This window comes from Salvelinus sp. IW2-2015, linkage group LG37 (genome assembly GCF_002910315.2).
Source record: "Salvelinus sp. IW2-2015 linkage group LG37, ASM291031v2, whole genome shotgun sequence".
NCBI classification, from domain to species: domain Eukaryota; kingdom Metazoa; phylum Chordata; class Actinopteri; order Salmoniformes; family Salmonidae; genus Salvelinus; species Salvelinus sp. IW2-2015.
In genome coordinates, this window is record NC_036876.1 from 919,982 (window position 1) to 932,655 (window position 12,674).

General features: G+C 46.8%; 1 pseudogene; it reads left to right on the forward strand.

Annotated features, from left to right (window-relative positions):
• LOC111960366 (lysophospholipid acyltransferase LPCAT4-like) overlaps positions 1-9,038 on the forward strand; it is a 33,677-nt pseudogene extending 24,639 nt beyond the window's left edge.
• Positions 9,039-12,674: the final 3,636 nt, after the last annotated feature.

The window sequence follows — 12,674 nt, forward strand, 5'->3', positions numbered from 1 at the left end:
TCTCTCCCTCTCTCTCTCACAATTGCCTGTCTGTTCTCTCTAGTCTCTCTCTCCCTCTCTCTCTCACAATTCCTGTCTGTTCTCCATCTAGTCTCTCTCTCACAATTTCCTGTCTGTTCTCCTCTAGTCTCTCTCTCTCACAATTCCCTGTCTGTTCTCTCTAGTCTCTCCCTCACAATTTCCCTCGTCTGTTCTCTCTAGTCTCTCTCACAATTCCCTGTCTGTTCTCTCTAGTCTCTCTCTCACAATTCCCTGTCTGTTCTCTCCCTCTCTCTCTCACAATTCCCTGTCTGTTCTCTCTAGTCTCTCTCTCACAATTCCCTGTCTGTTCTCTCTAGTCTCTCTCTCACAATTCCCTGTCTGTTCTCTCTAGTCTCCCTCTCACAATTCCCTGTCTGTTCTCTCTAGTCTCCCTCTCTCTCTCATTTCCCTCTGTTCTCTCTCCCTATAGAGTTTAAGTCTCTCCCTCTCCTCTCTTCAGTAGCACTTCAGTGGCATTTGTGTCCTAATGAATATAATTATCATGTCAATATGGCTATGTCACATTATAACAGCCTTGTGTATGGTTTGTCTTTTCTCTCTCTCAGCTCTCCTGGAGTTTAACCAGTCAGTGTTGGTAAACAGGAAGAATCCAGAATCCAGGAAACGGGCTGTCGTTCAGATCAAAGAGAGGCTCACCTCCAACGGCTACTGGCCACAGGTAAGCAGGGATCAGAGGGCAGGGGTCAAAGGTCAAATTAGGCCAATGGGGGAACTGGTGTAACGTAGTAGCCCTGCCTGAGACATGCAAACCCAATTGTTGCTAGCAGACTACAAGGATTTCCTCTTGGTCTAATGGTTAAGACAGGAGATGCTGGTTCACATCCCACCAGTTACACATGTAACCTCACTGCATCAGTCTTGCGTCATATAGCACCACAACTTTGTTAACTTGCAATACCGGTATGTCACGTTCGAATAATGTTGCTAGCGGCCAACAATGAACTTTACTGATGAAGGGACAGCTTTCATAGAACTGGTTTAACACACCTCTGTTCATCAGTCACTGCTTTGCTTTCCCTCCTCCGAATGAACCTTCCTGATGGGACAACATAGAACTGGTTCTACTAACTCCCTTGCTTTCTAAATTCCCATCGCTCTCATTGACTCTATTCATCAAACAGTCTCCCTCTCTCTCATGGCCAGATGCTGATGTTCCCAGAAGGCACCACTACGAACGGCACCACTCTCATAAAGTTCAAACCTGGTGAGATTTAGACCTGGGTTCAGATATTTGAAATCTTTCAAATGCTTTTTGCCTTTGCTTTAGCCTGCCTAGGGTGCCAGATGGGCGGGGGTTGCACTTTTGTGACTATTCTACTGGTTCCATTGTGCCAGTCAAGCTCAATCAAGCCCAGATAAAGTAGTTGAGATAATTTGAAATAGTATTTGAACCCCGGGTTGGTGAGAACATCATAAAGAATGTCACTTCTTCTACACCTAAAGTAATGCATGGTATGTTGTGTTACATAGGGGGGTGAGCTGACTGGTTTGCTGTTCTGTCTCCCTCCTAGGTGCCTTCCTGGCTGGAGTCCCAGTCCAACCTGTTCTGCTGCACTACCCCAACAAACTGGTGAGTAGACTGGACTGCGTCAGTATTGGGATACAGCAGAGAAATTGAGTGGCAGAACGGAGGGATGGAACCGCTGCCTCCAGGGGTGCATGTTGTCGGGGGAAGCAGCACTGTCACTAGTAGTTTACATACCGACGCAGCGGAAGGTGTAGGGTGAAGTTGCACATACATTTGTACTGACTCTACACACATCCGCTCACATATAATCATCATGTGCGCTGCTGCTACTCTGTTTATCCTGATGCCTAGTACCCTTGCCCCTATACATATCTACCTCCATCAATCCAGTATCCCTGCACATTGTAATTATGCTATTGGAACTGACCCTGTATATAGTATGCTTACTTACTACTTGTGTTTTTATCTTGTGTTTTGTTCTACGTTGTTATTTCTAGTATTACATTGTTGGGGTTAGAGCTAGCAGGAAAGGCATTTCACTCTACTGTGCATGTGACATTGAAACTTGAAGTTGGCACTAGATGCTTATCTTCGGTCAGTTTTGCATTTCCCCCACTAATGGCTAAGGTTGGGCTTGTGGGATATTAACCCGGAGCACATTGGAATTGTGCCTGAGAGCACCCTACCTTGTTGTATAAAAAAAAGAGCATGTGGTTTGGTTTCTAATCATAGTTAATGTTTGTGGATGTTGGAACTCTCATGGCACCACAGCATGCCTGTACAGTCAGACGTAGGCCCATGCAATGTTCTGAACAGAATCAGGAGATGTACTGTCTGCACATGGCAGTTTACCTTCTAGAAGTATTATTTCTATGCCTTTTTAAAAACATGCTTACTTTCTAGGATACTGTGCGCTGGACCCACAGGGGAACTACCTGGTAAGACACCATCTATTTGAAATAAAAACCTATAATAATCATTCAAATCAATCTTTATTTGTCACATGCGCCAAATACAACAAGTGTTGACCTTACTGTAAAAATGCTTACTTACAAGCCCTTAACCAACAGTGCAGTTCAAGAACTAAAGTAAAACATAATAAAAAAGTAACACAATAAAATAATAACGAGGCCATATAGAGGAGGTACAGGTACTGAGTCAGTGTACAGATTAGTTGAGGTAATTTGAAGTGACTATGCATAGATAATAAACACCGAGTAGCAGCAGTGTACAAAACAAATGGGGGGAGGGGTGGTGGCCATTTGATTAATTGTTCAGCAGTCTTATGGCTTGGGGGTAAAAGCTTTTAAGGAGACTTTTGGACCTAGACTTGGCGCTCCGGTACCGCTTGCCGTGTGGTAGCAGAGAAAACAGTCTATGACTTGGGTGACTGGAGTCTCTGACAATTTTTTGGGCTTTCCTCTGACACCGCCTAGTATATAAGTCCAGGATGCCAGGGAGCTTGGCCCCAGTGATGTACTGGGCCATACACACTACCCTCTGTAGCGCTTTACGGTCAGATGCAGAGCAGTTGCCATACCAGGCGGTGACGCAACCGGTCAGGATGCTCTCTGGTGCAGCTGTATAACTTTTTGACTATCTGGGGACCCATGACAAATCTTTTCAGTCTCCTGAGGGGGAATAGGTGTTGTCGTGCCCTCTTAATGACCGTTTTGGTGTGTTTGGACCATGTTAGTTTGTTGGTGATGTGGACACCAAGGAACTTGAAACTCTCGACCCGCTCCACTACAGCCCTGTCGATGTTAATGGGGGCCTGTTCGGCCCGCCTTTTCCTGTAGTCCACGACCAGCTCCTTTGTCTTGCTCACATTGAGGAAGAAGTTGTTGTCCTGGCGCCACACTGCCAGTCCTCCCTATAGGCTGTCTCACCGTTGTCGGTGATCAGGCCTACCACTGTTGTGTTGTCAGCAAACTTACTGATGGTGTTAGAGTCGTGTTTGGCCACCCAGTCATGGGTGAACATGGAGTACAGGAAGGGACTAAGTACACACCCCTGAGGGGCCCCAGTGTTGAGGATCAGCGTGGCAGACGTGTTGTTGCCTACCCTTACCACCTGGGGGCGGCCCGTCAGGAAGTCCAGGATCCAGTTGCAGAGGGAGGTGAGGGGCCTTAGTGATGAGCTTCGTGGGCACTATGGTGTTGAACACTGAGCTGTAGTCAATGAACAGCATTCTCACATAGGTGTTCCTTTTGTCCAGGTGGGATAGGACAGTGTGGAGTGCAACAGAGATTGCATCATCTGTGGATCTGTTGGGGCGGTATGCGAATTGGAGTGGGTCTAGGGTATCCGGGAGGATGCTGTTGTGAGCCATGACCAGCCTTTCAAAGCACTTGATGGCTGCAGAAGTGAGTGCTACGGGGCGGTAGTCATTTAGGCAGGTTACCTTCGGATTCTGGGGCACAGGGACTATGGTGGTCTGCTTGAAACATGTGGGTATTACAGACTTGGTCAGGGAGAGGTTGAAAATGTCAGTGAAGACACTTGCCAGTTGGTCCGTGCATGCTTTGAGTACACGTCCTGGTAATCCATCTGGCCCCGCGGCTGTGTGAATGTTGACCTGTTTAAGGGTCTTGCTCACATCAGTTACCGAGAGCGTTATCACACAGTCATCCAGAACAGCTGGTGCTCTCGTGCATGCTTCAGTGTTGCTTGCCTCGAAGCGAGCATAAAAGGCATTTAGCTCGTCTGTTAGGCTCGCGTCACTGGGCAGCTCGCGTCTGGGTTTCCCTTTGTAGTCCGTAATAGTTTCAAACCCTGCCACATCTGACGTGCGTCAGAGCTCATTATCAACTTCTTATCAACAATCTCAATTTAACATACATACTAATTGGAAACAAGTTGTCAATATATGATATTTCACTGATTGGTGGGGGTGTTTTCCCTCCAGGGTTGAGGCATTGTGGCACACCTGCTCTCAGCTCTACACTAACGTTACTGTTGAGGTAAGGCCATATTGTCCATAATCAGATGACCCCAGAAGAAAAATGTTCTGTTTTCTCATTGGCTGTAATACCTGTCAGTACAAAATGTATGTTCTCTTATTGGCTACAGTACCTGCCAGTATACACCCCTCCCAGGAGGAGAAGGATGACCCTAATCTGTATGCAGACAATGTCCAAAAACTCATGGCCAAGTGAGTCTACAGCGTGGGTGTAGTTTGTGGACGTTTCACTGTTTGGCATGTTGTGGTCAATTTTGCCTCTGTATTTGCATAATGTATACTTGGCTATCTGTTTGCTTTGGATGCATGTATATCTATGAAGGTGTGTAGATGATTCTAAAATCTGTAACCTCTTGTGTCTATCAGGACCTGGGCATCCCGGCGACAGACTATGTGATGGAGGGGCGTGTTCTACCAGAAAACTGGGAGGGCTCTCCTCCCCCTAGAACCACCTGCCAGAGAAACTCTCTCTCTGCTGCACCAGACGGGTAAGAGGTGGTGTGTGTGTGTGTGTGTGTGGTGTGTGTGTTGTGTGTGTGTGTGTGTGTGTGTGTGGTGTGTGTACACTACATGACCAAAAATATGTGGACACCTGCTCGTCAAACATCTCTTCCAAATCATGGGCATTAATATGGAGCTGGTCCCCCCTTTGCTGCTATAACAGCCTTCTGTTATACCTAACTCTTCTGGGAAGGCTTTCCACTAGATGTTGGAACATTTCTGCAGGGACTTTTTTCCATTCAGCCACAAGAGCATTAGTGAGGTCAGGCACTGATGTTGGGCGATTAGGCCTGGCTCGCATTTGGCATTCGATGGGGTTGAGGTCAGGGCTCTGTGCAGGCCAGTCAAGTTCTTCCACACCGATCTCGACAAACCACTTCTATATGGACCCCGCTTTGTGCATGGGGGCATTGTCATGCTGAAACAGGAAAGGGCCTTCCCAAAAATGATGCCACAAAGTTGGAAGCGCAGAATCGTATAGAATGCAGTGTATGCTGTATCGTTGAGATTTCCCTTCACTGGAACTAAGGGGCCTAGCCCGAACCATGAAAAACAGCCCCAGACCATTATTCCTCCTCCATCAAACTTTACAGTTGGCACTATGCAATGGGGCAGGTAGCGCTCTCCTGGCATCTGCCAAACCCAGATTCGTCCGTCGGACTGCCAGATGGTGAAGCGTGAGTCATCACTCCAGAGAACACGTTTCCACTGCTCCAGAGTTCAATGGTGGAGAGCTTTACACCACTCCAGCCGGCGCTTGGCATTGCGCATGGTGATCTTAGGCTTGTGTGCAGCTGAAACCCATTTCATAAAACACCAGACAAACAGTTATTGTGCTGATATTGCTTCCAGACGCAGTTTGGAACTTGGTAGTGAGTGTTGCAACCGAGGACAGGCCATTTTTACACGCTTCAGCACTCTGCGGTCCTGTTCTGTGAGCTTGTGTGGCCTACCACTTCGGGGCTGAGCCGTTGTTGCTCCTAGACGTTTCCACTTCACAATAACAGCACTTACAGTTGACCGGGGCAGCTCTAGCAAGGCAGAAATTTGACAAACTGACTTGTTGGAAATTCTACTACCAATGTTTGTCTATGGAGATTGCATGACTGTGTGCTCGATTTTATACACCTGTCAGCAACGGGTGTGGCTGAAAGGCCACACCCAAAGTGTCCACTTTTGGCCATGTAGTTTATGTGTAGGTAGACTCTTGATCTATGGCTGTGTGTTTGATGGTGACTAAGCAAATGCCTTCCTTCTTGTGTGCAAGACTTAAATGATTGTCTATAAACATCTTGCTAACCTCTCTCATCTATCGCTCCTCTCTCATCTATCTCTCTTTCTCGCTCCTCTCTATCTTGCTCTCTCGCCCCTCTCTCATCTCTCTTGCTCTCTCGCCCCTCTCTCATCTCGCTCCTCTCTCATCTCTCTCGCTGGGTTTCCTCTTCTCTCATCTCTCTTGCTCTCTCGCCCCTCTCTCATCCCCTCCTCTCTCTCTCTCGCCCCTCTCTCATCTCTCTCTCGCCCCTCTCTCATCTCTCTCTCGCCCCTCTCTCATCTCTCTCTCGCTCCTCTTCTCTCGCTCCTCTCATCTCTCTCTCGCCCCTCTCTCATCTCTCTCTGCCTTCCTCTTCTCTCGCCCCTCTCTCATCTCTCTTCTCGCCCCTCTCTCATCTCTCTCTCGTCCTCTCTCTCTCTTCTCTCTCTCGTCCCCTCTCTCATTCTCCTCTCTCGCCCCTTCTCTCATCTCTCTCTCGCCCTCTCTCGCCCCTCTCTCATCTCTCTCTCGCCCTCTCATCTCTTTCTCGCCCTGCTATCTCATCTCTCTCTCGCCCCTCTCTCATCTCTCTCTTGCCCCTCTCTCATCTCTCTCTCGCCCCTCTCTCATCTCTCTCTCGCCCCTCTCCATCCTCAGTCTCGGAGAGTCCGAGGTGGAGGCAGCACTGAGTAAGATGATTGACAGGTGTCAGTCAGAACAGGGTTGGAGGGCTGGTGTGGATGAGCTGGCCCCACTCCTGGGACTGACAGACAGACAGACTGCTGCTAAGATCTGTGGACTCTACTCCAAGGTAAACTACTCCAAGGTTAAACTGGCCACCACCAACCGGCGTCAAGTGTGGTGTGTGTGTGTGTGCTTCTGTGTCGAGTACTGAAGTAGTAGATTTCCTTAACTATTCCTTGGTGTTGTGTACTTTGCATACTCTCTGTGTGTGTGTGTGTTAACAGTACGTGTGTGTGTTCCAGGATGACATGGTGGACCTTAGACAGATCTATTTAAGTGTGACATCAGTCTCTGGGCTTCTGGGATTTAAGTCCCTCCTTCACACTGCATTCACTGTAAGTTCTGCTCCAAGTGTGTGTAGAGTAGATTTAGAACCCCAGTGTTTGTGTAGAGTATACATGTTAAACTTGGTATGTACGATATGAAGTTATACGTTTGAACCTATAACTAACTGTATGTACTATACGTAGCCTGGATCCCAGATCGGTTAGTGCTCTTGTAAACTCCAACATGTTTGGAATGACAATTCAATAAGGAGTTGGAAAGGGAGTAGAAATAGACTGGCACCCAGGCGGTATGTCCGGTTACTACGGTATAAAGAGGACGCTTTAACCTATAAACTACATGAATTTATTTTATATAAACTGCATTAATATATTTTACATAGACAGTATATAAATGGTATATATTTACATAAATGCATATATTTGAACCCAGTGTAAACTGTCTGCAGCTGTATGACAGAGAGTGTAGTGGCAGTCTGACTGCAGTGGACGTGTCTGACCTGATGGGGGCGCTAGTGGGGAGTCCTCAGTACCACACAGAAGAACTGTACACTGAACTGTCCTTGAGAGGAGCGCCCACCGAACGTAAGCCCGGGCACCCATCCACTAACAATGTTGAAATTCAAATACATGAATAACTTGAAACTTATCTAGATTATTAGTGGTGTATTATAAACTTCTCCGCCTGTTTGTTGGGCACAAACCAAGTCTGTGATTTGACCCTAGTTATGGCTGTTTCTCAATTCGTCTTTCTGCGATCCCTCGCAACCCATCTCCTCGCCTCCTTCTCAACAGCATTGGAGAAGTTCCAAGGACCTTTTTCTCCAATGAGAAGGAGGCAAGGAGAGCAGATGCAAGGAATCGAGGAAAGATGAATTGAGAAAGCCATGTCCTGTTGTTCGTCCCACTGTCCCTTGGAACTGCAATGCTGTGTGGTTGTGTCTCTACAGAAGAGCTGTTCAGAGTGCTGACCACCCACCCCACCTATCAGAAACTGATCAGCGAGTACTTCACACCTGAGGGGGTGAAGTCCACACCACCATCCTCTCCTCTGACCAAAGGGAAGGCGGGGAACAACAATGCAGGATTGCCTAGCAACAACAGAACGGCCTTGCCTTACAAAACGGCTGACAACGGCTCTCCTCTGCCCAGTAAGAAGAACGACTGAGTGAAGGAACTCTGAAGCATACTGATAGAATTCCTAGAACGGACTGGGCCGTTATTACAGATGAATCTATATGGGTGGGCTTACTTTCAAAATGGCTGCCGATTTATACATCGACTTGAATGGGGATCCCCTTCTAGGAATTCTATTTCTAATGGTGCTTACGCCATTTAGTGAAATTGAAGAAAAACCCAAGGCAGCTTAACAGTATCGACAGTAATGCCAATATAACACGCTGTTCTCTAAGAGATCGAAGGGAACGACTCATAGTACACTAGTGCGTATGTCTTTCAGATGGGTTATATATGGTCTTTTAAGACTTGCTTACAATGTACATAGCTACATAGCTAGCTATGATTGTTACACAATTCTCTGGATCTGCCTGTCAAGATGCTGGGAAAATGGTATCACGATAGTTGTTATTTATAAATGTGATAAGATTTTAATAAAATTAAGAGTGTCTGTCTTATTTTGTACTGCTTGAAATGGGATCTGGTATGTGAATTTGTATTGTTTTAAAGAACAAAATATACAAAACAAATGATTATGTAAATTACTATTCTCAGGATTTTGTATTGTATTTTACATTTAATCTATTAAACTGAATATTACATATACATCGGACTCCTTTTGTTTCATTTTAGCCTTATTTTAAAGACGCCTTTTTCCTTTGAAGTTTGTTTCTCCCATCCTTCCGCTCTCTCTTCTCACTCAGTCTCTGTCTTTTACCCACTCTCTGGCTCCATCTCTCTCTCGCTCTGTCCATCTCTTGCTTTCTCTTGGGCTCCACTTTCTCTCTCTTCTCGTCAGATGTGTGACCCTCTGCCTGTGTTGGTTCATCCTCCTCCACTTTACTGAGCTTGGCTGGGATGGGAGGATGAATGGTCTCTCCCTTACTTTTTCCTCCCTCTGTTTTTCCTGTCCTCCATTCAGTTACGGGGGACAGAACTGTTTCTATCTCCCTTTTCCCTTCACTGTGTTTGGTTCTGGATGCTGGAATGGTCTTTACCTCTCTTTTTTCTGTTGTCCCTCTGTTTCCCGTTATCTTAGCATTGGTTTCTACCTTCTCTATTTTTGCTTTGGTGGAGGAGGTGGATTCTTCCGTTAGTCCTCTCCTGTTTTTACTTTTAAGCTTTTTTAATCCTAAATGGCTCCCTTCTTTAGATTGAAACACTACTTGTCTTTCCTCCTTCCCTACCGTATCACCACTCTCTCCCGCTTTCCTTTTCATTCCTTTACGGTTTAGACCCCTGTTGGTTACGAATGCATCATTCTCGATAGTCCCTTCCCCCTCGCTAGTTTTACTTTTCAGATTATCTGTGACTTGCTCTTCTACCTTGTCCCTTTGTTTCCCCGTCTCCTTCTCTGCAGTGTTTGTGGACTCTTCCTTCTGCTCCTTCCTGCCCATTACGGCTTTAGCATGCCTCGTTCTTGTCATGGGACTTGGAATAGGAAATGACTTTTCAGTCCTCTCCTCCTTTGTCTCGTTCCCTTGTTTTCCTGTCTCTTTCTCTGCTGGTTTTGGTTCATCCTTCCTTCTTGCTCTAGTCACAGGACTTCTAAGACTAGGCTTCGCAATCTTCTCTCTCCCTTTTTTCTCCATCTCTCCATCTATCTCCATATTTGCTGTGCTCAGCTCCTCGTCTTTCCTCTCGACGTCGTTCTTTCCCCATTTTGTTCTTGTCATAGGACTGAGCTCTTTCAACGTCACCTTCCCTGAGGTTGGTACGTCCTCCCTCTCTTCTCTCCCTCCCTCTTTCCTCTCTTTATCAGTGTAGATATTAGGGGTAGTAGCCATGACCACTTTTTTAGCCATGCTTGGAATCTGTTCTTTCTTACACTCTTCAGCTCTCCAGTTCCCTCTAGTTATCATACGGCTTGTCGCAGTACTAGTCATGCGACAGGGGTTTTCAGTCCTTTCCTCTACCTCATCGCTTTGTTTCTCTTTCTCACCACCTGTCTCTTTCTTTGTGTTTGGCTTCCCTTCTTTTTTCCCTTCTGTATCTTTTATTTTCTTTCTTGTCACAGGAGTTAAAGGACTGGGCCTTTCAGATCTTTGCTCTTTTCCCTCGTCCTCTTCTTCATCCGTCTCTACAGATGTCACTTTATTCATTGTGTTTCCTGTTTTCGGCTTCTCCTTCTCTGTTGCTTTGCTCTTCCTTCTTGTGGTTATCATAGGACTTGGGATAACACGGGGCTTTTCTGTCCTTTTTGCCTCATCCTCTTTCTCTTTCTCTGTCTCTTTCTTCGCCGTTTTCGACGACTCCTCTTTCCCCTTCTCTGCAGCTTTGCTACTCCTCCTTGCTCTTATCATAGGTCCTGTCATGGTACTTGGCTTTTGTGTCTTGTCCTTTGCCCCGTCCCATTGTTTCAACGTGTCTCTGTCTGCCTCCGTTTTCTGGCCTTGATGTTGTTGAGGCTCTTTCAGTGTCAGCTTCACTTTATCGGTGTTAATATTAGGAGCAGTAGCAGCCTTGAACTCCGTCTGCACCTCTTTGTCACTCCTCTGTTCTTTCTCTTCGGCCTGTTCTCTATTCACAGCTTGTCTCTCTCGTCCTTTCCTTGACTGTCTCTGTTTCTTTTTCTCTGTTTTCTCTTCCATCTTGTTTTCGGTTGCTATCACTTCCCCCTCTTCTTCTTCTCTAACTGCTACTTCCCTCGTTTCCATTTTCTCCGTTTTCTTTACTACCTCCTTTTCATTTTCTATTTCTTTCTTCCCCTCTTCTGTTTTCATGGTGTCTTTCCTGCGTCTACTCTCTCTCTGTTTCTGATGTCTAGTTGACCTCTTGCTGTTTCTGCTTGGATTCGCCTTTGACGTCTCAAGTCTCCCAACGATCTCGTTCCTCTCCTTCATTCTCTCTTCTACTTCTTCTCTTTCTCTCATCTCTGTATTCTCTCTATCTGCATCTGCCCGTTGACCAGATTGGGTGGTCTCTACCTCCGACTCAGTCTCTCTCTTCTGCTGCTTTATCTCTTTTCTCTCCATCTCAGCCTCTCCTGTCTCCACCCTGTTTTCTCTCTTTACAACATTCACTCTCCATCTCAGCCTCCTCTCCTGTCTCCCCCGTTTTCTCTCTTTACATCACTCTCTATCTCAGCCTCCTCTGCTGTCTCCACCCCGTTTTCTCTCTTTACATCACTCTCCATCTCAGCTCCCTCCTCCTGTCTCCACCCTGTTTTCTCTCTTTACATCACTCTCCATCTCAGCCTCCTCTCCTGTCTCCACCCCGTTTTCTCTCTTTACATCACTCTCGATCTCAGCCTCTCCTGTCTCCACCCCGTTTTCTCTCTTTACATCACTCTCCATCTGTCCCTCGGTGCCACCCAAAACTGTCTCTCCCTCTGTCTCGGTCTCTGCACTTCCACGAGACGCTGGGGTGAGGGAGTGTTCCACCTCAACCTGCCCCAGGGTGAGGAGGGTGTGTGCGGTAGAGATGTTGGCCGTCTCCCTTGTGCTGTCCCTGGGTACGTATGACTGGAGCTGGTCGTTGTTGACCCCTGCATCCAGACACAGGGGGAGTGGAGTGGACTCATCCCAGGCAGAGTGAGGGTGGAGCAGCCCAGGTATGGGAGCCTGACTATCGGACATAGACTCATCCAAGTTCACCCCTTCTATAGGCTGGTTCCATGTTTCCTCCATTCTAGGATAGGCTTCTTCCACTGTCTCACTCACACAGTTTGACAGTAGGGTTGATCCAGGATCTGTGCTGCTTATGGATGGCGGTGAGCTCTCTGTGTCTGAGTCCACTTGAGGGATAATAGGAACTGTACTGAGGTCAGCGAACTCTTTCACACAGTCAATAGCAAGAGAGTCTGGCGACGGTTTGTTGCCACCAGCTGAACCACATGACTCAGTGATACCAGAGGCTTCGGTGGCAGTGATCACGTCTGTTAGCTTTTCGTTGACAGTGGCTGAACTTCCAGAGTTAGTAACGCAAGGTGCTTCAGTGATGGTTGTGTCTGTTGCTTGAACAATTGCACTGTCAGTTGCCTGAGTGTTGACATTGTCTGGAGGACTTGTCTCAGACACATTTGTCACCTTAAGATCAATTCTATTTAATGCTTTAACGTTGGCACGGTCCAGTCCTGAAGCTTGAGGACTGATACACATGTCTGAAGCTTGAGGACTGATACGCATGTCTGAAGCTTGAGGACTGATACACATGTCTGAAGCTTGAGGACTGATACGTATGTCTGAAGCTTGAGAACTGATACGCATGTCTGAAGCTTGAGGACTGATATCGTATGTCCTG